Source organism: Lithobates pipiens, unplaced genomic scaffold (assembly GCF_037356315.1).
Source record: "Lithobates pipiens isolate NorthernLeopardFrog02 unplaced genomic scaffold, aLitPip1_a1.2 Scaffold_28, whole genome shotgun sequence".
In the NCBI taxonomy this organism is placed as follows: domain Eukaryota; kingdom Metazoa; phylum Chordata; class Amphibia; order Anura; family Ranidae; genus Lithobates; species Lithobates pipiens.
In genome coordinates this window covers 101,680,044-101,699,549 of record NW_027507789.1, presented here as the reverse complement: position 1 = coordinate 101,699,549, position 19,506 = coordinate 101,680,044, and the positions used below count along the sequence as shown (strand labels likewise).

The 19,506-nt window shown below is 48.3% G+C and overlaps 1 protein-coding gene across 2 annotated transcripts in view; it reads right to left on the bottom strand.

The window, feature by feature from the left end:
- Positions 1-19,506, bottom strand: part of IFI35 (interferon induced protein 35) — a 247,398-nt gene that overhangs the window by 37,220 nt on the left and 190,672 nt on the right. The gene's annotated exons all lie outside the window — the stretch shown is intronic.

Genomic DNA, 19,506 nt, shown 5'->3' with positions numbered 1-19,506 from the left:
TTTTGTAAAAAGTACAAACACGCATGCTCAGAACCAATGCAAAAGATCAGGCAACAATACAGAGGTTGACCAAAGGTGGCGGTAAAGAGCAGAAAAAACATGTGATTTGGTGAAAGTTAGCTGAAAGAGTCCTGCCGTGTGTATGCAACACAAGTTCATGGCCAACGCCCTTTGTACAAAAATTCACGGTAAAGTTAATACAAAGTCTGATCATGTGTATGAGGCTTTAGGGGTTTTAAACCCTCAAAAACCTGTAGTGCAGCAGCCCCCCTTTTACTTACCTGATCCCCGTAATTCTCACGTGGGAAAAAGCACACCAGCTCTGGCCGGTGTCTCGTGTTCTGATTGGATAGATTGATAACAGCGCAGCCATTGGCTCCCACTGCTCTCATTTAAAGCCAATGACGTGGGTGCCAGGGGGGTGGGGCCAAGTCCTGCTGTCTGTGTCAATAGACGCAGCAGGAGGACTCAGGAGCGCACCTGCACGGTTGTCTTGAAGGAGAGCGCTTCTCAGACGGGGCACTCGAGAAGAGGAGGAGCCACCAGCGCCGCTGAGGGACCCCAAAAAATGATGATAAGGGCCACTCTGTGCAAAGTCACACAGCATGCTACACTACTCTCTCTACAGTACTTCTGCTTCTTCCGTTACACTGACCTTCTCCTTTGTATCAAAGTCCTGTGTTCCCCGGTCACAGACAGCTGATAGGCTGGTCTACTTCCGCCGCTTGACTCCTACTTCCTCCACTTTGATCTTCATTACATCCAGGTCCTGTGTTCCCCAGTCACAGCAGCCTGATGTACCCCACAGGGATGAAGATCCAAATCTTTAACTCTTTCTCAGGGGTTCCTCCATCCCTCCTCCACACACAGCGCATAGCCGCATGGAGATGCCCAGTACAACACCTCAGCACTTCATGCTGTCTTTCCTATACTGCAGAACTCCTCCCCAGAAGCATGTGCCTGCAGCTTATATGAGAGGCCTGCCCCCTGCCAATGCAATTTAATGATTGGTCAGGGCTCCCCACACAAGCTGCCTGCCACTCAGGCCTCAAGCCCAGCCTATCTTCCAGAACATTCCTCTAGAAGCAGAGGAGGCATCTTTGAGCCAAAGTGTAGGTGGCCACACCCCCCACTATACTGACACTCCCATTCCCAGATCAAAACAACCAGGCCTGAAATGAAAACACAGGCCTCGCTAAATTTACCTGTATCTCAGCCCTACAACTAGAAAAAAAAACGAAACTAGCACCTGCCTGTAAGTAGAGAGTGCTAATCTTAGTAACCCATTAATGTTGAAATGGCATATTCCACGCCTGAAAGCGTTTCAGAAAAGAATCGGTACATCTTGGCTATCATTCTGTAGATTTTCACTGTACTCTGAAACAAATGATGCTGATCTATCTGCTTCAATACAAGTCAGAATGTTACAAGGAGCATTGTTTTATCATTGCTAGTCAGGGCTTTTTTTCAGCGGGAACGCAGGGGAACGCAGTTCCGGCACCTCAGCACTAGGGGTCTTTTGTTGCTGAGGAGGTCTAGTGTTTCTAGTGGGGGTCTATTGTTGCTTGGGGGAAGGCTTATATTGCTGGGGGTCAGTTGTTGCTGGGAGAGATCTACTGTTGAGGGAGGGGTCTATTGTTGGCTGCCATAAAGTCTATTGATGCTGGCTGTAAGAGATCTGTTGAGGCCAAGAGCCTATTGTTGCTTCGGGGGAATTTTGTTCTGGGTGGTCCATTGTTGATAGGGGGATCTATTGTTGCTGGGGGGGGGGGGGTCTATTGTTACTGGCTGCATGGGGATCTATTTTAGTGCTTTTCTTGTTATGACCAAATTCCATAAAAATGCCATATAAATTACAAAATGATACTTGGTTCTGTATTCTCTAAAAAAAGGCAGTATTGGTGGGTAGGTGGTGAAACCAAGGAATGGTGCTCATAGGTGGGTAGGGGTGGAGAAAAGAGGTGACTCAGAAAGGGGGAGTTCCTGCACCTATTCTCTAAGAAAAAAAAGCCCTGCTGCTAGTAAACCCTATGTTAAGGTTCCTTGGCATGGTGCCTTGTGTTCAGTATAAAGTAAAACATGTCCTACCCTTGAGAGCTAGCCACAGACATTTTTTCACACCTGTTGGCTGTCAAATATAGCTGTCACTAATGACTGCAAACCAATCATTACCAAACTATCAAAGTGTGTTGGGGGCGTGACCGGATGTCGGGGTGAGAGGACGAGGCATGCTCAGGCCTCCCGCCCGATCCAGCATCTGATGCGGTGAGAAGGAGGAGGAAGGAAGGGGAAGGAGACGCCGAGAAGCCGTGACGCCGCAATACCGCAAAGCCGCTGTTCAGCGGAGAGCCAAGCAGCAGAGAGACGGCGGAAGAGAGTGGTGAAGCCTCCTATAGCTCTCCCGCATGGAACCACCGAATGCGCATCCCGGTGAGAGAGGGAAAGGCGGTAGTGGTGGGATAGAGCGGTACACCCCTGGCGAAAGAGGACATCAGATTCCAGGTATGACCAGGAAAAGGGGGGCAGAGGAGGCAGCTACACAAAATGGAACTCAGATGCTGCGGAGTTCCAAGGAGAAGACAGGCCAGGTATCAGGGCAGACTGCTGCTGCAGCCGCTTCCAAATTAGAGCTGTATGCTCACACACCAAATCAGACACCAAAAAAATGTGCTCAAATGGGAGAAGGGCAGCAGCAGGCCACAACTGTAGCACAAATGATGGGGAGGAAAAGCCAGGGTCTGGCGACAGAAGTACCAGTGAAATCTGCAATCAAAACAATAAAAACCGTAGCACCAATAGCCACTACAGCAGCAATAAGAGAAATAGCAGAGGCGCAGGAGCCAGTGATGAGGTCAACCACAGAAATGGATAGTGGACAAGAACACCCCACAGAAATGGATAGTGGACAAGAACAAGCGTGCGGTCTTGTCCCTTGATGCATGTATCATTGCAATAGAAAGAGAGCCATCCTTAAAAGATATTTTATCTGTGATTAACATCTGCAAGTTATCCTTAAATGATTTATCAGATCAATTAAAGCAGATAAGGGAAGATGTGCTACATTTGAAAAGTGATATACAAGAAGTTTCTACTCGTACTACAGCTCTTGAGGGGAGAGTCAGTCAGGCGGAAGATGATCTATATCCGTTGAAACAGGAGATGCATGTAATGAGGGAACAATTGAATATGTGCATGGATAAAATGGACAATATGGAAAATAGGATACGCAGGAAAAATATAAGGGTACTAGGCCTCCCAGAGAAAAGTGAAGGAAGTAATCCCATAGAGTTTATGGAAACATGGATAAAAGATACATTTTGTGGACAGACATTATCAAGGTTTTTTGCGATTGAAAGGGCACATAGAATTCCCTTTAGGACTACGTCCGTAAGAAACCAGCCAAGACCTCTAATTATCAAACTCTGGTGTTATAGGGATAAGACTGTCATTCTTCAGAAAGCAAGAGAACTGAGAAATTTAGAATATAAAGGTGTAAAGATCTCATTATATCCGGATTTTTCCCCCGAGTTGCAAAGACAGAGAGCTAATTTTATAGAATGTAAACACAGACTGCAACATCTTAAATTGAATTATGCATTACTTTATCTGGCACGTTTGAGAGTAATAGCACTGGGGGAAACCAGGTTCTTTAATAACCTAGCAGAAGCGTCATCATGGCTGGGTAAAAATGAATGTCAGATTCAACAGGGAGACAGAAAGGAAGCTGAAACTGGACACAGACTGTGGATTTGACTGAAGAGGATTGTTGCCTTCTTCCCCCTTTTATTTTTGTATTTATTTTTTATTTTTTAAGAAATCCTGGCTAAAAGAAGAGACTATGATAGGGGTTTTGTGTATAGTTTCTCCTTACCCCTTGCCCTTTTTTTTTTCTTTCTTTCTTTCTCCTCGCCGCAAGTGAGAAATAGATATGTTTATGAAGTAATGGGAGTGGGAGGGGGGGGGAGGGCAGGTGGGAAGGATATATCACCCTGGGAGGAAAAAACGGTCACTTTGGAAGCCCCATAGATGAACCCCAAGTGGGGTGGGGTGGGAGGGGGGAGAAGGGTAAAAAAAAGGGGGGGGGTGAATTTAAGGATGAAAGGGAGGGTGTATGGAAGAATGAAAGTGAGAGGAAGGTGGAGGAGGTGGGTGTAAGGATAAGTGGATGTAAAGGAATGCACGGTAAAGGTTCGGAGGATACACAGAAGGTTAAATCATTAAATACATTAGATAGGAAACACAGGAAAATTAGAAGGGGGGAGAGAACACTATAGAACACAAAGATGAAGCACGGAATAGAAATAAAAATAATTTTGTTGTCAATAAGTGGAAAATGATAAATTGAGAGTAAATAAGGAATTGAAAAGTAAGGTTGTAAATTTCACTAAAAGAGTTAAAATATGTTCACAGAATGTACGGGAGGGGGGGATAAAAGACCAAATGAAAAGACGGGCACTTTTTTCCATGGGTAGCACAGGTGGTTATGGGATGCTTTTCCAGCAGGAGACTCATCTTGAAAAAGACACAACCTGCATTTTAAAACATAGGAAATATAGGATACAATATCATTCCATGTATACCCCTTATTCAAGAGGGGTGAGTATTTTGATAGATCCTGGAACAGGTCTATCCTGCAGACAAAGCATGGTAGATGATAAGGGTGGATTATGTTTTTCTTTTTTGTAGGATGGAAGATAAAGTATGTGTGATTGCTAATGTGTATATTCCTCCGCCATTTAATGCAAAAATATTATGTGAGCTGATGAGGTTTATTATGGATAAGCCGGGGGTCCCAGTCATAGTGGCAGGGGATTTTAACATGACGATGGATCAAAACATAGATAGGTTCCCACAAAAGGTAGTCAGAAGGGAGGGACCCAGTGGGCCATTGTTCCAATTTTGCGAGGAAACAGGGTTTGTGAATATATGGAGGAGATGGAATCCTATGGCAAAACAGTATTCTTGTCACTCTAGGACGCACTCTTCCTTGTCTAGGATTGATCTGGTGCTATGTAATGAAGAGGCATTGGAGATAATGGAAAAGGTGGAGTATGAACCGAGGGGAATCTCAGACCACTCACTAGTAACTCTTTCAATAAAAATGGGGAGAAGTTGTAGTAGAAAGGAGTGGAAGGTAAATCCTTTTTGGTTAGAGATAATGGAGAATGTGGAGGAGGTGACAGTTAGTTTGAAGGAATTTTTAAGTATAAATGTAGGATCCACGTCATTGGGAATAATGTGGGACACTTTGAAAGCATTTCTTAAGGGGGTGCTGATCAAAAAAATATCTCAGGTTAAGAAACAGTCAATAGCCAAAGAAACAGCAGCGAAAGAGAGCGTAAGGTGGGCAGAAGAAAGGCACCATCGGTAGACAGTTATAGGGAGTGGGTGGAGAATCAAGTAGAATATAAGAGACTGATATGGGAGAAAGAGGAGAAGAAAAGGCTATTTCAGAGGCAGACTTTCTTTGGAGAGAGGGAACAGGTGGGGAGAATTTTATCATTAATAGCTAAGGTAAATAGCCCATCTTCTATCATACCGGCGATCCTGGACAGGGAAGGTATTATAAGGAAGTCAACCTCTGAGATAGAGAAGGAATTCAAAACATATTATGAGGAATTATATAAAGTCTCAAATTCCAATGTAGAAGGAGAAATGTGGGAATTGTTTGGCAAAATAAAAGTACCCCAATTAAAGGAGGAAGACAGGGAAGGATTGGAGGCTCCACTGACACTAGAGGAGTTGCAAAAAGTAACAGCAGAAATGGCAAACCAGAAAGCTCCGGGACCGGACGGATTGCCAATAGAGATTTATAAAAAATTTGGGGAAATATTACTACCTAATCTCTTACAGGTGTTCAATGGAGCCTTCGAATATGGGAAGTTACCGTTATCAATGACTGAGGCCACAATAGTGGTTCTAGCAAAAGAAGGGAAAAATCAGCTGGAGACAACATCACACAGGCCTATATCACTACTGTGCTCAGATGTAAAAATCTTGGCAAAAGTATTAGCAACAAGAGTAAATAAAATAATAGCCAAAGTGGTACATTTAGACCAGACGGGCTTCATTCCAGATAGATCTACAAGCACAAATGTAAGACGAATGTACTTAAATATGCAGATTCCATCAGAAAATGAAGGAAATAGAGCGGTCTTGTCCCTTGATGCGACTAAGGCTTTTGACAGCCTGGAATGGCATTACCTATGGAAGGTGTTAGCAGAGTTTCAGTTTGGGCCGAGGTTCGCATGATGGATAAGACTGCTATATACAGGGCCCAGGGCAAAAGTGAGGATAAATGGAGAGTGTTCTGAATAGTTCCAGTTGAGGAAGGGGACAAGACAGGGGTGCCCATTGTCGCCCCTGCTTTTCGCCCTTGCAATGGAGCCATTAGCCATTGCCCTGAGAGAGTCACAGGAGATACAGGGATTTAAAAGGGGTCAAGAAGAGGAAAAGGTTGCTATGTACGCGGATGATGTGTTATTGTTTCTGGGGGATACGGGGCCCTCATTGGTAGCAGCAATGAAAAAGGTTAAAGAATTTGGATATTTTTCTGGACTAGAAATTAATTGGGAAAAAACAGTACTTTTGCCAATAGATCCCTTAAAAGAACCACTGTCAAAATAGGTATCCCAAATTAAAATAGTTGATCAAATGAAATATTTAGGAGTGAACATGATAAGAGACCCAGGGCAGTGCGTAACAGGGAACTTAGTCCCACTTATGACAAAGTTGAGGCGTAAAATTAGAGTATGGAAAAATCTCCCCCTCTCAGTAGCTGGCAGGTGTAATCTAATTAAAATGGTGTGGATGCCCCAAATATTATATGTGATACATATTTCCCCAGTCTGTATTCCGAAATATTGGTTTAAAAAATAGAAATTATGTTTAGAGAAATAATATGGAAGAATGGGGTGGCAAGAATTCACTTACACGCGTTGCAAAGGTCAAGGGAACTGGGAGGCTTGGCGCTAGCAAATATGAGATATTTTTTGGCGGCTCAATTACAGTATATGAAAGGAAGTAACTTATCGGTAGAAGAGGAGGTAGGTAATAAGCTTCTGCTGAATGATACCCTGCATAATACAGTTGTGGAGGCAGTGGAGGCCGATTCGTTTAGGTCCAGATGTCCAACAGTGCAACTGATGGTAAAATGCTGGGAATCGGTAAAGGCTATGTTGGGATACAGCGGATATTCTGAATTTTTCCCAGTTTGTCAAAATAAAAATCTAGTGGAAATCAGAAAAATGGGGAAAATAGAAGAATGGGATCAGAAGGGCATTCACTACCTACCACAACTGTATAAGGAAGGGAGGCTGAAAACATTCCAGGAATTAAGGGAAGAATACGAAGTATCCAGCCGCTCATTTTATAGTTATATGCAAATTAGACATGCATTGGAGGTACAATTTAGAGGAAAGAAATTAGAGTGGAGTAAGATGCCCGCACTTAGGAAAATAGTAAATACTAAAACATCTAAAGGAGTAATCTCCAATATTTACGGTTATATAAAGGGAGCAGAACAAGAGAGAGATAGAAAGTGAAAACAGGGCAAAGTGGGAGAGAGATGTGGGCCCAATGACAGAGGAATAATGGGGATGGGTTATGGCACTGGGGACCAAAGTCTCACTATCCCCCTCGCAAATTGTATCTCAATTGTATTTGATACATAGGTCATATTATACCCCCCTGAAGTTGTTTAGGTGTGGGAGAAGACAGGGAGGAATTAATGGAAGAAGTGGTTGTTTACTAATTTATTGTGATGTTAGGGGTGTCCTATTTTCCCTCTTTTTTGGCGTGATTTGTATTCATCTGTTGTTGGTATTGGTTGTATGGGTGCCTAAAAGGGAAGAAGGATGGTACAGAGAGGGGATTTATTTGTATCAATATGTTTGGGAAATAATTGTATATTTTGTGGATGTCTACTTCTTAACTTAAATAAAAAAAAAAGGAATAAAAAAAAAAAAAAGTGTGTTTTTTATTTCATCTATGAAATACTGATTATATGCAGGCTGGTGGCTGTACTGATAAAATAAACCTTAACCACTTAAAGTGGATGTAAACGTAGAGAATAAGATTTCCCATCATTTGAGGCAAGTCTTGCCACACAGATTTAATCCAGCTCTGAGCAATCGTCTTATTGTTCTGTTATAGAAATCTTGACAAAGTCTCTAAAACTTTGTCAAAACCTCCCCCTTGCTGTGAGTGAAAGGCTCATCCTGTGTAAAAAGTTCACAATTCACATCCCCCTCCCCTCCCCTCCTCTCCCCTCCAGCTCTCCCAGGATTGGCTGCCTTTACTGTGTTTTGACTGGATGTTTCTCATCGTGGGGTGTGATCCTCCTGTATGCTGCAGTGAACTAGTGATGGGATCTTTAAAGTGAATCGATTCATTTTGAACTGCTCACTGAAATGAATCCATTCTTAGGTTCTTCGGTTTAATTGCTGAGTCTACTGACAAGCAAGTGAACCGAAGCTCTGATTCAACCATATTAAATGATTAGAATCAGAAGAGCGATTCACACAGAAGGTTGGCAGGTCCCGGGGACGTTTACTTTGATTTAGTTGATTGGTGCAGAGCACAAGCCTCTTGTTGTCAGATTAGTTCAGTGTCTTGAATTTTGGTGATACACAAACACCTGTGTTAGGCTGGGTTCACACTTGTGCGATGCGGGAACCCTGCGATTCCACTACGGGTTCCTGCATCGCACCAGACTCACACGACAGTTCACAATGACATATGCAAACTGCTGGGGAGTGTCATACAATGTTAATGACACCCCCATTTCAGCTCGCATTTCGCACTGCGAAGTGTTAGTTTGGACATGAATCGGATACTGGTGCGGACCAAAAAAAGGGTCCTGTGCGAGTTTAGTCTGAATGCGATACGATTTCAGCCATACTATCTGTATGGCTGAAATCACATTGCACGGACATCGCCTGTGATTTGCACTGCAGTGCAAATCGCATGCGATTTTGCACCACACAGCAGTGTGAACTGGCCCTGAGCCTAGGTTTCTGCAAATTTGATGGATAGCAATGTTAACTGTGAAGTTGCCCCAGAATGCAGTTCACATGCACACAAACCCCGCTTTTCATTTAGGCTCTGTTTCCACTTGTGCAACTTGTCCTGCGACTTGGGACTGCAAAGTTGCATGACAATAAGAACCCGATTTCCAATGAGTACCATATATATCTGTGCGACTTCAAGTTACAGCGACTTCAAAGTAGTCCCTGCACTACTTTGGTCCCATTTTAATGTGACTTGAGGTCCATAAACCACCAGAATACACAGGTATTGCTTCAAGTCATGGCAGAATCGTGCAACTTTCAGGCTAACACAGCCTGAAAGTTGCACAATTCTGCCGCAATTTTGATGTGACTTTAAAGCAATGCCTGTATATTCCGGAGGTCTATGGATCTCAAGTTGCATCAAAGTGGGACCAAAGTAGTGCAGGGACTACTTTGAAGTCGCACAGATACAAATAATACTCATTGGAAATCATAGAGTATGACTTGTCATGCAACTTTGCAGTCCAAAGTCGCAGGACAAGTTTCACAAGTGGAAACGGAGCCTAAATGAAAAGTAGGTTTTTGTGCATGTGAACTGCATTCTGATGGGCCAATTTCACAGTTAACATTGCTAGCCATCAAATTTGCCGTAGTCTTTACAGTACATGTGCAGGAATGATGATCAGATTTTACTACCATGGGCAAAGTACCCCTGGTAGTAAAATCCAATCGTTAAGGCTATTTTCACACTTGTGCAACTTGAAAGTCAAGTGCTTTTGCCATGATTTTTGCCACGACTTGAAGCAATGTCTGTGTAATCTTGAGGTCTCTGCCACAAGTCGCATCAAAGTCAGACAAAAGTAGTACAAAAACTACTTTGAAGCCGCATAGATATGAACTGAACTCGTTGGAAATCATGGGATGTGACTTGTCATGTGACTTTGCAGTCTCAAGTCGCAGGACAAGTCGCACGAGTGTGAAAGGGCCTTAGTCTGTTCGTACCACCTTATCACCTCTGCTACCTGATCATTGGATTTGTGTATTGTTCTACTGGTGGGGACTCGTGATTCTTTCAGTGTACTGTGTTCAAACAACTCGAATGATTCTTTAACTCAGTGTGCTGTGTACTCCTGACTCAGGAACTGGATACAAAACTTAAAACAGTTCTGAGTGTCAGTGTGCTGTGATTGAGCTGATTGGTTGCAGGGAGGGGCTGAGCTCTCACTGTAGGATCATATTACAGGGCTTGCTCTGCTATTCTATTGAGTGCAGAGTGAACTGTTTTAAACAGATCAGTTCAGTCAGATGAATCGATTCATCCAGTTCACTGAAAAGAATCGATTGAAAAGAACGATTCATTCATGAACTGGACATCACTACAGTGAACAGCGAGAAGAATAAAGACAGACAAGTGCTTTAGGGCTGCTGTATGTAGACAGGGCTGGGCAGAGTAGAACATCCAGTGATCTGATGATTGTTATAGTGCAGTGTGTGCGTGTGTGTGAGGTCACCTGATCACAGTTGCAACATTCCTTTCCATCACCAGGATTTGTTATGTGGGGCAGTAAGGCTAAATGAGCTTAGGGCCAGTTCATACCAGTGTGCTGTATGAGATTGCATGTGATTCCCACTGGAATGCAGTGCAAATCACATGCGATGTCCGTGCAGTGCGAGTTCAGCCATACAGATAGTATGGATGATATTGCACTGCATTCTGACCAAACTTGCAGAGGAACCTTTTTTGGTCTGCAGCAGAATCCAATCCGATTCATGTCCTAACTGTCAGTTCGCAGTGCGATATGCGAGCTGAAATGGGGGTGTCATTAATATTGTATGACACTCCCCAGCAGTTCGCATATGGCAGCGAGAACTGCCGCGCGAGTCTGATGCGATGTGGGAGCCCGCAGTGGACTCGCAGGGTTCCTGCATTGCACCAGTGTGAACTGAGCCTCAAAGCATACAGCCTACAAATATCACCTGACTGCTCCCACCAAGGCTGCGATTCGGGAACCCTGCAAATCCACTGCGGGTTCCCACATCGCATCTGACTCGCACGGCAGTTCACACTGCCATATGCTCACTGCTGGGGAGTGTCATACAATGTTAACAACACCCCATTTCAGCTCGCATATCGCACTGCAAACTGACAGTTAGGACATGAATCGGATCGCATAGGTGTGAACACCTATTGTGGGGCAGTGGGCGGTGTCAGTGGTGCAGTGGACGGTGTCAGGAGGGCAGTGGACGGTGTCAGGGGGGCAGTGGACGGTGTCAGTGATCGGTGTCAGTGAGGCATTGGACGGTGTCAGTGATCAGTGTCAGTGGGGCATTGGACAGTGTCAGTGATCGGTGTCAGTGGGGCAGTGGACGGTGTCAGGGGGCAGTGAACGGTGCCAGGGGGCAGTGAACAGTGCCAGGGGGGCAGTGGACAGTGTCAGTGGATGGTGCCATTGATCAGTGTCAGTGGGGCATTGGACAGTGTCAGTGATCGCTGTCAGTGGGGCAGTGGACGGTGTCAGTGTGGCAGTGGACGGTGTCAGTGGGGCAGTGGACGGTGTCAGTGGGGCAGTGGACGGTGTCAGTGGGGCAGTGGACGGTGTCAGTGGGGCATTGGTCGGTGTCAGTGGGGCAGTGGTCGGTGTCAGTGGGGCAGTGGTCGGTGTCAGTGGGGCAATGGTCGGTGTCAGTGGGGCAATGGTCGGTGTCAGTGGGGCAGTGGTCGGTGTCAGTGGGGCAGTGGTTGGTGTCAGTGATCGGTGTCAGCGGGGCATTGGTCGGTGTCAGTGGTCGGTGTCAGTGGGGCAGTGGTTGGTGTCAGTGGGGCAGTGGTCGGTGTCAGAGGGGCAGTGGACAGTGTCAGTGGGGCAGTGGACGGTGTCAGGGGGGCAGCGGACGGTGTCAGCGGGGCAGCGGACGGTGTCAGGGGGGGCAGCGGACGGTGTCAGGGGGGGCAGCGGACGGTGTCAGGGGGGGCAGCGGACGGTGTCAGGGGGGCAGTGGACGGTGTCAGGGGGGCAGTGGTCGGTGTCAGGGGGGCAGTGGTCGGTGTCAGGGGGGCAGTGGTCGGTGTCAGTGGGGCAGTGGTCGGTGTCAGGGGGGCAGTGGACAGTGTCAGGGGGGCAGTAGACGGTGTCAGGGGGCAGTAGATGGTGTCAGGGGGCAGTAGGGGGCAGTAGATGGTGTCAGGGGGCAGTAGATGGTGTCAGGGGCAGTGGACGGTGTCAGGGGGGCAGTGGACGGTGTCAGGGGGGCAGTGGACGGCGTCAGTAGGGAAGTGGACGGTGTCAGTGGGGCATTGGTCATTGTCAGTGGTCGGTGTCAGGGGGGCAGTGGACGGTGTCAGGGGGGCAGTGGACGGTGTCAGTGGGGCATTGGACGGTGTCAGTGGGGCATTGGACGGTGTCAGTGATCGGTGTCAGTGGGGCATTGGACAGTGTCAGTGATCGGTGTCAGTGGGGCATTGGACAGTGTCAGTGATCGGTGTCAGTGGGGCATTGGACAGTGTCAGTGATCGGTGTCAGTGGGGCATTGGACAGTGTCAGTGATCGGTGTCAGTGGGGCAGTGGAGGGTGTCAGTGTGGCAGTGGAGGGTGTCAGTGTGGCAGTGGACGGTGTCAGTGTGGCAGTGGTCGGTGTCAGTGTGGCATTGGTCGGTGTCAGTGGGGCATTGGTCGGTGTCAGTGGACGGTGTCAGTGGGGTAGTGGACGGTGTCAGTGTGGCAGTGGACGGTGTCAGTGTGGCAGTGGTCGGTGTCAGTGTGGCAGTGGTCGATGGCAGTGTGGCAGTGGTCGGTGTCAGTGGGGCATTGGTCGGTGTCAGTGGGGCATTGGTCGGTGTCAGTAGACGGTGTCAGTGGGGCAGTGGACGGTGTCAGTGGGGCAGTGGTCGGTGTCAGTGGGGCATTGGTCGGTGTCAGTGGGGCATTGGTCGGTGTCAGTGGACGGTGTCAGTGGGGCAGTGGACGGTGTCAGTGGGGCAGTGGTCAGTGTCAGTGGGGCAGTGGACGGTTGTTGTTTTTTTTTTACAATTTAATTTTTTTATCTTTTTTTTGGAATATTTTTTTTTATCAGCCCTGTTGGGGGCTTTGGTGACATGTCAGGGGTCTAAACAGAGACCCCTGACATCTCCCATTTGAGACAGAGAAAGGACAGAGGATACAGATTCCCCAGTCCTTTCTCTGCACACAAGGTGAATGGAGGGGAGACAGCGGCTCCTCTCCATTCATACACTGAGTAGAGTAACACATAGGTTACTCTGCTCAGTTATCACAGGACACAGAGCGATCGGTAACGAACACTCTGTGTCCCATTCAGAAAAGAAAGGGGCTAGTAATTGACATACCAGCCCCTTTCTCCGCTCTCCATCCTGACAGATCCCCGCGACCCCCCCCCCCCCTCACAGCCCGCGGGAGAGGAGAGGAGAGGGGAGGGGAGGAGGAAGACAGAGGGGGATGTTGTGGACACACGGCGGAGAGGGACGGGAGGAGGAGGACATGGGGGGGGGATGTTTTGGACACAAGGAGAGGGGCGGAGGAGGACACTGAGGACAGTGGGGAATGATCAGTGCGATGGGAAAGCTGTAAGCACCAATCCCCCCTGCATGGCCTTTGAGGTGAAAGCTGCGGGAGGGAGTGAAACAGATCATGAAAAGCCATGCAGGGGGGATCGGTGCTTACAGCTTTCCCATCGCACCGATCATCCCCCACTATCACTGGACACTGTGAAGATATGACCGGGGGCCGTGAGCGTGCTTTGCTTTTACCCAGAATGCACTCTGCCTCTCCTGCACTATCTGGCCAAGGGGAGTGTAGAGGTGGGTGGGGAGTCTGCTGACATCATGACTCTGCCAACCGAGCTCCGAACAACAGACCCGCCCAGTGAATCTGCAGTTTTTTGGGGTTTCAAACAGCTAAAGGGGGGACATTTGACAGATAAGGATACATGCAGGAGGCATGTAAATCCTTATAGATCACCATTATGGCAGTCGTTTAGAATTTACAGGGTTTACATCCACTTTAAGGGCCGACCCTCTTTCTGAGATTTGTTGTTCACAAGTTAAAAACTGTTTTTTTTTGCTGAAAAATTACTTATAACTAGGGATGAGCTTCGTGTTCGAGTCGAACGTACGTTCGACTCGAACATTGGCTGTTCGTCCGTTCGGCGAAATCCGAACACTTGGTCCGTTCACGTCAAAATCCGCGTGGCGCTCACGGCCCACAATGCACTGCGATGGCGCAGTGCATTGCTGGCTCATGATTGGCCAAGCATGCACTGTGACCCCGCATGCTTGGCCAATCGCAGTGCCAGCAGCGAGGAGAGCCATGATTGGCCACAGGCAGGATGCCTGTGGCCAATCATAGCTCAGGCTGTGTAGTGCACGCCCCACACTATATAAGGCCGCCATTGAGGCGGCCTCGTGTAGTGTGTTGGCATCTGAAGCAGTGGGTGTTCTGTGTACCTTCAACACAGTACACACCGATCGTTTTTGGCTGATTTCCTTTCTTGCTGTTGTGTAGTGGTTATTGTCTGTGCCCTGACCGCAGTATACACCACTATATTCACCTCACCTATATAGCTAGTGATCTATCTTTAATAATAGAGCTTGCAGTCAGTAGTGTTAGGAGGTGCGTGCTGTCTGCGTGCTCTGTACCCAGTACATACCGCTATAATCCACCTACATAGCTGTTCTCTATTTGAGCCCAATTGCCATCTGCAGGAGTTATTGGAAGTTGTGTGTGCCTCCAGCACAGCACAGTATACATCTGTATATACCCCTTTATCTCTGCTGTTTTCTGGTTATTGTCTGCGTGCCCTGACCGCAGTATACACCGCGATATTCACCTCACCTATATAGCTAGTGATCTATCTTTAATAATAGAGCTTGCAGTCAGTAGTGTTAGGAGATAGTGCGTGCTGTCTGCGTGCTCTGTACCCAGTAGTGTTAGGAGATAGTGCGTGCTGTCTGCGTGCTCTGTACCCAGTACATACCGCTATAATCCACCTACATAGCTGTTCTCTATTTGAGCCCAATTGCCATCTGCAGGAGTTATTGGAAGTTGTGTGTGCCTCCAGCACAGCACAGTATACATCTGTGTATACCCCTTTATCTCTGCTGTTCTATAAAAAAGGCATCTGCAGGAGTTAGTGGGTGTTGTGTGCCTCCAGCACAATATAAACTACCCAACTGCTGTTTTACCCAACTCCCTTCAGGCCATTACCATGTCTGGAAGGCCAGCAAGGAGAGGCAGACAGGCGCGAGCCGATAAAAGAGGGCAAGCAGGCTCTGTGTCTAGAGACAACAGTGCTGGTCGTGGACGCGGTGCATTGTCATCAGCACGTGGCCATGGGACATGCTTGTCCTTCTTTTCGGCAGCTGGACATGTTGAACCGCAACATGCCAACGACTTGGTAGAGTGGATGACCAAGTCCTCTTCATCCTCCTCATCCTCTCTCACCCAGTCTCAGGGTAGTAGCAAAGCAGCTGCCAACGCATCGTCTTCCCTCCTCTCAATGTCATCATCAGTGACTCGTTCCCTAGACCCACCACGTCCTCCTGAGGAGTCTCCTGAACTCTTTGAGCACAGTGTTGGGTACATGCTCCAGGAGGATGCCCAGTGTTTGGTGGGCTCTGATGATGACACTCAGCTAGAGGAAGGCAGTAGCGTGAGCGCAGAGAGAGGGGATGCTCAAGAAGGACAGCAATCTGGCAGTCATGTTCCACAAGCTGCAGCATACTGCCAGGTTTGCTACAGCGATGAAGAGGGAGGGGATGATGAGGGCACTGACTCCACGTGGGTGCCTGGAAGGAGGGAGGAGGAGGAGGAGGAGGAGGAGGCACATGTCCAATGAGGCAGGATGCCCTCCGGGGGCCAGCTTAGGGGCAGCACACCGACTGAATCACACCCCAGAGCTCCGCCTGTGCAGAGCGCTGCCTCTGCGCGTTATTCTAAAAGTTCTTTGGTGTGGGCCTTTTTTGAGACGAGTGCATCAGATCGCACCGCTGCTATTTGCAACATATGTCTCAAGCGTATCTCACGTGGCCAAAACATCAGCCGCTTGGGCACCACATGCTTGACCAGACATATGTTGACCTGCCATGCAGCTCGTTGGCAAGCATACCTCAAAGACCCACACCAAAGAACAAAGCGGACCTCTCCTTGCTCCTCATCAGCTGGCATCTCCAACCCCACTAGACCTTCAGTCCTCTCTGAAACCTGCTCTGAGAGGAATGAAGGTGTAGAATTAGGTGTGTCACAGCCAAGTGCTTCCGGGAACTCTGCTAGTGGTACACCCACGTCCGATTATAGCAGGCAAATGTCCCTGCCCCAGCTGCTGGACCGGCGGAAGAAGTTTACTCCCAGCCATCCACATGCCCAGCGGTTGAATGCTAGCTTGGCTAAATTGCTAGCACTTCAACTGCTGCCTTTTCAGTTGGTAGACTCGGCCCCCTTCTGTGAGTTTGTACAATGTGCGGTTCCTCAGTGGCAGGTCCCCAAACGCCACTTTTTCTCACGGAAGGCGATTCCGGCTCTCTACCGGCATGTGGAAGGCAATGTCCTTGCCTCGCTGGACAGGGCGGTCAGCGGTAAGGTGCATATTACCGCTGACTCATGGTCCAGCAGGCATGGACAGGGACGTTACCTGTCTTTCACGGCCCATTGGGTCACTCTTCTGGCTGCTGGGAAGGATGCAGGACAAGGTGCAGTAGTGTTGGAGGTTGTTCCGCCACCACGCCTCCAAAATGCTACTATTGGTTGTGACACACCTCTCTCCTCCACCCCCTCCTCTTCTTCTTCCTCCATGGCCTCTTCCAGTGCTCTGTCCTCAGAACCAGCGGTGCTCCGTAGGCGTTCCAGGGGCTACGCAAGTACGCAGGCAAAACGATGCCATGCCGTGCTTGCGCTGGTTTGTTTGGGGGACAGGAGCCACACTGGGGCGGATGTTTTATCAGCTCTGCAGGGGCAGGCCGAGAGGTGGTTGACGCCACGCCAGCTTAAGCCAGGAATGGTGGTTTGCGACAATGGCACCAACCTCCTCTCCGCCCTCCGACAGGGACAACTGACCCATGTGCCCTGTGTAGCTCACGTCCTTAACCTGGTGGTGCAGCGGTTCTTGGGCAGGTACCCCGGCTTACAGGATGTCCTGAAGCAGGCCATGAAAGTCTGTGTGCATTTCCGCCGATCATTTAATGCCTGTGCTCAGCTGGCTGAGCTCCAAAAGGAGTTGAACCTGCCCAAGAACCGCCTTATATGTGACATGCCCACCAGATGGAACTCAACATTGGCCATGCTGCAGCGGCTGCACACGCAGCAGAGGGCCATCAATGAGTACCTGTGTGACTACGGCACCAGGACAGGGTCAGGGGAGCTTGGTTTTTTCTCACCACGCCAGTGGGGCATGATCAGGGATGCATGCACTGTCCTGTCACCGTTTGAGGAGGCCACAAGGATGGTGAGCAGTGACAGTGCATGCATCAGTGACACTGTACCTCTTGTCCACCTCTTGGAGCATACGCTGCGTGGAATAATGGACAGGGCACTTGAGGCAGAACAGAGGCAGGAAGAGGAGGACTTCCTTGCCTCTCAAGGCCCCCTTTATCCAGACAGTGTTCCTGCTGTGCCACCCATCACACAGGATGAGGAGGAGGAAGAGGAGGAGGAGGATGATTGTGTCAGCATGGAGGTGGAGGCTGGCACTCAGCATCAGCATCAGCAGCAGCAGCAGCAGTCTTATAGGGATGATTTACAGTCCCAAGAAACACATGGACTTGTACGTGGCTGGGAGGAGGTAGCTGCGGATCATGTTGTCCTTAGTGACCCAGAGGACTCCGGACCGAATGCCTCAGCTAACCTACGCTGCATGGCCTCCCTGATCCTGCAAAGCCTGCGGAAGGATCCTCGTATTCTTCGGATCAAGGAGAGGGACCATTACTGGCTGGCCACTCTCCTTGATCCACGGTACAAGGGTAAGGTTGCCGACCTTATCTTGCCATCGCAGAGGGAGCAGAGGATGAGACATCTCCGGGAGGCCTTGCAGAAAGGTCTGTGCAACGCGTTCCCAGAGACTGGGAGGTTACAAACTCCTGGTCCTGGACAACGTGTTGCTGAGGCATCGGTCAGAAGGAGCGGTGGAGAAGGTGGCCGTCTGACTGATGCGTTCAGACAATTTTTTAGTCCGCAGCCCCAAGGTATGATTGGTTCCAGCACCCATCGCCAGCGTCTGATTTACATGGTGCAGGAATACCTAGAGGCAAGGTCAGACTTGGACACCTTTCCCACCGAAAATCCTCTGGCTTACTGGGTCTTGAGGATGGATCACTGGCCAGAGCTTGCACAGTATGCAATTGAGCTACTGGCCTGTCCTGCATCCAGCGTTCTTTCGGAACGCACCTTCAGTGCTGCTGGTGGCTTTGTTACCGATCACAGGGTGCGCCTGTCCACCGAATCAGTTGATCGACTGACCTTCATCAAGATGAATCAGTCTTGGATCACCCACAGCTACCAAGCACCTGAAGCTGATGTAACCGAATAATTTTTTTTGAAATACCACATCCCTTCAAGACTGCCTATGCTGATGCTGAGTGACTGTCCTGTTATGTTGATTGTCTATCCTGTTCCTCCTCCGCTGATATGTTGGAAGAACATTTTTGGTTCTGGGTGATGCCAGCAGCCCAATTTTTCTGCCCCTGTTTAACAGGGGCGTTTAATTACAATTTTTGATGCAATGCTTTGCAGCAGGGCTAATTCCTGCAATAAAACTAGAGTATATGGCAGAGGTTGCAGTGTGGTGGCACCAGCACCAGTGCCTAAGGCCCAATTTTTCTGCCCCTATTTAACAGGGGCATTTAAGTACAATTTTTGATGCAATGCTTTGCAGCAGGGCTAATTCCTGCAATAAAACTAGAGTATATGGCAGAGGTTGCAGTGTGGTGGCACCAGCACCAGTGCCTAAGGCCCAATTTTTCTGCCCCTGTTTAACAGGGGCGTTTAAGTACAATTTTTGATGCAATGCTTTGCAGCAGGGCTAATTCCAGCAAAAAAACTAGAGTATATGGAAGAGGTTGCAGTGTGGTGGCACCAGCAGCAGTGCCTAAGGCCAAATTTTTCTGCCCCTGTTTAACAGGGACATGTAATTACAATTCTTGATATAATATTTCACAGGAGGGCCCCTTCCTGTGCCCACCCAGAGTAACGGTGAGGACTTATAGTGTTGTGGCACCAGCACCACAACCACCAAAGGTCAATTTTTCTACCACTGTTCAACAATGGCATGTAATTACAATTCTTGATATAATCGTTCACAGCAGGGCGCTCCAGCGCCCACCAAGAGTCACTTTGAGGGCTTACAATGTTGTGGCAAAACCAACACCTTGTTCCGCCATTTCTGCAGAGCATATAGGGCAGGCCCCTACTTTCAAACATCCAACTTACAAACATCTCCTACTTGCAAACGGAAGGAGACAACAGCAAGTGAGATGAAAAAAGATGGACGACAA